A 4,808-nucleotide genomic window follows, 5' to 3' on the forward strand; every position below is an offset into this window, starting at 1 on the left:
TTCGTCAGATACCCCCCTCCCTCCCGCCCCCCCTCCTCCCTGCCGCCCCCTCCTGTCTCCCCACCCCGTCCGGGCCCCCCCCCCTCCCCAGGCCCCTCTCCTCCCCTCTCCCTCCACCCTGCACTCCCTCCCCGCCTCTCCCCTCTCCCCCGCCCCTCCCTCGCCCCTCCTCCGCCCCTCGGCCCCCCTCCCTCCCCAGTCTGTTCCCCTCCGTTCCTGTCACTTGTCACAGGATGAGAAGAAACGCCTTTACCAGGAACTCGGCTCTGTTTTTGTCTAAATGTGGATCTTGGGCTTAAAACACGAGCTGCCTGATCGCCTCACATTTAATAAGTCGATTAGCGTCTGCCCTCTTTGGGGGCTCCACTCTCGGGACCCCGCAGGCCTGCGCCGTCCCAGGCGGGGCAGCCCCGGGGGCAAGGAACCTCGGGGTGCACCTGGCGGGACGCGCGGGGCCCCCTCCCCGCCTCGCACCTGCCGGGACCCTCCCTCGGGGGACCGCGCCGCGCGCCCCCTCCCTAGCGCACGCCCGCAGGAGCCCCCGGGGCACCGTCCCCCCCCCCCCCCCCCCAGGCCAGGTCCTTCCGAAAGTTCGGGTTCTTTGGGGACAGGCAGGCGCTTTGGGGAGGCTTCAACAATGTAATATTTTTCTTGTAAAATGTATTATCAATCAATTGCGCGCTTTCCCATTTTATTGGCGTTTTCTGGGCAAGAGCTGGACGCCCTCCAAGTCGGCGATGCGACCGGGAAGGTGTTCTCTGCACGAACCCGAAGGCAGGGCGCGCAGGGATTAAGGGCCCCCACCACCCGCGGGGCCGCGCCCTGGGACGCTGCGCACAGATGCCGCGGGGCGGGAGGAGGGGGGGGCGGAGGGGCACCGGGGGCGGACCCCTGGCCGGCCTGGGGGGTCGCGGGGGCGGGCCCCCCAGAACTCTGCCTGCGTCCGGGTCTCCGGGCACGTCTGTCTGTCTCTGTGTCCATGTCTCTCCGTGTCTCTGCTCTCTCTGGTTCTCTGTCTGTCTCTGTCACTCTGTGTGTCTCTGTGTCACTATCTCCCTGTCTCTGTCTGTCTCCGTGTGTCTCTGTCTCTATCTCTCCGTCTGTCTCTGTCTCTGTCTCTGTCTCCCTTCACTAGTTCTGTTTCCTCCGGAACACAAGTGAGCCCCGGGTAAATAGAATAGACGCAGAAGATACTAAAACGTGATCATCTAAACCCCCCCCACCCCCCCCACCCCCCCGCATCTCTTGGGGGGATGTGTTTATATTCTCTCTTTAAAAGGAAATAGGGTGTTGTTTTTTTGGCAAGCACTGTGACTAAAATGTGAACGTTTCTTTTAAGATATACAAGAGAGAGAGAGAGAGAGAGGAGAGAGAGAGAGAGAGAACTCATACCAAACAGTTCTTAGGCAGATGAAATGGGATTTTGTTTCCCTGTTGCCTTTCCCTTGGAGTGGGGGTGAGTCTCTTGCAGGAGCGCCGCCTAGTGACAAAAATTCCCTCTGTGGGCACTCAGCACTGGCCCGGGGAGCAGGAGCCCAGACCCGCCTAACAGCAGGAGCGCGTGAAGCCTCTGTTGTAAAATAATTTGGTGTAAGACTGCTTTTGGAAAAAAAAAAAAAAAAAAAAAAATTGCTGTGGTAAAAAAACCAAGAAATTAGCTCAGTCACATATTATTTTAAATTTATACAGCTTCTTTCCTTTTAAATACTATTTTACAAAATCAGGTGAAATCAATGAAGAGAATTAAAAGGTACAAGTTCCTGTTATAAAATAAATAAGTCCTGGGGATGAAAGGGTACAGCACAGGAAATGCCGCCAATCATATTGTAATGATTTTATATTGTGATGGTGGCTACACTTATCAAGGTGAACATTTTCTAATGTATGTCATTGTTAAATCACTGTGTTGTGCACCTGAAACTAATATTGTATGTCGACTACACTTCTAGAAATAAAAAATAATTTTAAAATTAATTTTTAAAATTAATATTTTTCTCAATAATTCCTGTTAGGATTATTTCCCCCTCCCCAACCGACCATCCAGCCAAGGAGGCCTTGGTAGCAATTAATATTATCCTTTTTTCTTTGTGGTTTGCAATGGGACAAATGGATTTCCTGAATGACTCAATTCTACTGCCCAACCTTGTATGCACCAACACTTCAGCCCATCTCAGTAGATACTTCGTGCATAAACCACAGCAGGAGAACTGGTGCCTGGCTGGTGTTTAGTTTCATGAGATCTGGCAATTAAGAATCAGACAATCATGTTTTAATTCATTCATTTCTGCAAAGCTCTGTGCTGAAATGACTCCAGGAACCACTGATTTTGTATAAATCACTTCTACAGACTTTCTCAACTTAATAAAAAAGTGCACTGATTTATAAGGTCTACTGAACTGTTCAATTTTATTGGTATTGTCAGTAAGAACTCCTTGGAGTTCACTCACCAAAATTATGGGTATTATAGCCATTGTTAACACATTCCGATTGGCTAAATTAATTGTGCTGTTTAAGGCAAAATACATGTAAACTGATTTACACGAAAATGCTGAGCTGTGAGGTTCCTGGGTGGCTCAGTTGGTTGAGCTCAGGTTATGATCTCCTGGTTCCTGAGTTTGAGCCCCACTTCGGGCTCTCTGAGGTCAGCACAGAACCTGCTTCAGATCCTCTGCATCCCACCTCTGCCCCTCCCTCACTTGTGCACATCCACTTTCTCTCTCAACAATAAAATAAAAACATCAAAATTACAAAAAAAAAAAAGAAGAAGAAGAAAATATGAAGTTGTATTTGAAAAACGGCTTAGTCTCTCTACTTCTTTCCTGTAAAATGAAGTGGTTGGACTGGATGGTCTCTGAAGTCTGAAGCTGCAAAATTCTATGACTGTTACCAAAAATAGTCTGAAAACAAAAAATTCAGTGTTCCTACAAAGAGTTAAAGACAATTCACTGAAATATTCACTATGAGTTTTATCATTTGCTTCTGTGCAAGAATAGGTGATATATTCATATTAAATAATTTAATTCCCTACTTCAGCAGGTGAACAACTTTCCATCATGAAGGAGCCAAAAGACAAGACAGCAACGCTGTATTCTAAGCATCATTGGCAAAGTAACTCTTGCTACGTTTGATTTAGTTTTGTTTCCTTTTTGACAAAAGTATGTTGGATCGTAGAAAGAAAACTAACAAGAGGGAAGAGTTGTGTTTAACCTACTTTTATTGTAGATCTATGTTGTGAGAGGGGCAAGTTACATTTTCAGTTTATAAACAGTAAAAAGCTCCAATGTTTCAACACAATGACTTTTCTCTCTTCCTGAAAAGGTATAAAATTTATTTGAGATGACTGTTAACTGCCTTCAAAACTGATAAAATAGATATATATTAACCACATGTTTTTAAATGAACTATTACATGAATTGAACTATTATGTTGATCATTTAACAATCTAAGATCTTATTAGATAGAAAAACAATTATCTTTAATAAAGGCTAACGTTATGTGCTATAAAGAAATGTAACTTAATGCTTAACTGTCATGTGTTCTATTATTGCTGCTATAGAATACATTATTAGCGTGCTAGGAATGTGCTAGAAAGCATATGAAGCATTTCAGAAGACAAGATCTCTAACAGGACCTATCCTCCTGGTGCAAGTGTAACCAGTGTCATCTCTAGTCAGTTATGGTGTGTGCGTGCTCTCTAGCAATTTATTCTGGGTGAATGCAATTCAGCCCTCTACTAAATTCTTTCCCTCGTACCTAGAGGAGGCACACCCCCCCCCCTTTTCATTTTCTGATGCACGTTTTTGCGTCTGCAAAGCCACACTGCAGTGCAAGTCCACAAGAGATGAGCCAAAGGTCTTGTATGAAGGCTTGGGGTGCTCTATAACTTGACTGGCTTACTCTTGCTCAGTTTTCTTGTCCCATGGCCAAGAGGAAGAGACTATTAGCGGGGAGGCTTTAAGGGAGCACGGCCTTGACTGTTCCTAGAGCTGGTTTAGTCACGAAAGCCAGCTAGAGAAGAGGTGTTAAAGCTTAGTGACACTTACCTGCCATTTGAGGCTCCAATATCACACCTTCTGGTGGCAATGACAGGAGTGCATTTAAATGTCCACACCCTACACCAGCATGGGAAAACAGAGCATCCTATTTGGTAACAGCGCATCTCAAATTCATGACCAAATGGCCTCTGGGAATATATGACCAAAATGGAGTCATATATGCCGAGGAACACACCAATGTACCCACATTCCATGTATTTTTTCTCTGTGCACCTAATATCCTGATCAAAAGTGACATATGTAATGACTGCTGTCATGTAGGCACTCTCAAAGTGCCATAAAAGTGCTGTATTCCAAAGGTATTCTCAAAGCAAGTCGTAGTTGTTTGGGGGTGAGAAAACTACTCTATCAACCAATTCATACATTTTACTGGCTTCATGAAATAAAACTTAATTTCCCTTAAGTTAGTGGTGGGGAGGGGTCTATTTGTGCTGTCGCTCAGGCTCTGCCCTTTCTAAGAGCCTGGAGGTCCCCATGGGTCCTCTGCAGCTGGCCTGGGGGGAAGGTTATTTAAATTAAATTAAATTAGATTAGATTAAATTAAATTAAATTAAAATTATTTAAGGCCTGGAGGCCAAGGCTGGGGATGGCCCTTGTCACCCAGACCTGTGCTCCCCTGGTCAGCATCCAGCCAAGTGCCCCTCAGCAAGCACGTTCTATCACAACAGGTAGGTTGGAATCGGTGTGAGTAAGAAAAATATGCTTTTCCACAGACCTGGCAATCAGAGTAGTGAGATCTCAGAGCACTGGTAA

The sequence above is a fragment of the Neofelis nebulosa genome, chromosome 9 (assembly GCF_028018385.1).
Source record: "Neofelis nebulosa isolate mNeoNeb1 chromosome 9, mNeoNeb1.pri, whole genome shotgun sequence".
Classification (NCBI taxonomy): domain Eukaryota; kingdom Metazoa; phylum Chordata; class Mammalia; order Carnivora; family Felidae; genus Neofelis; species Neofelis nebulosa.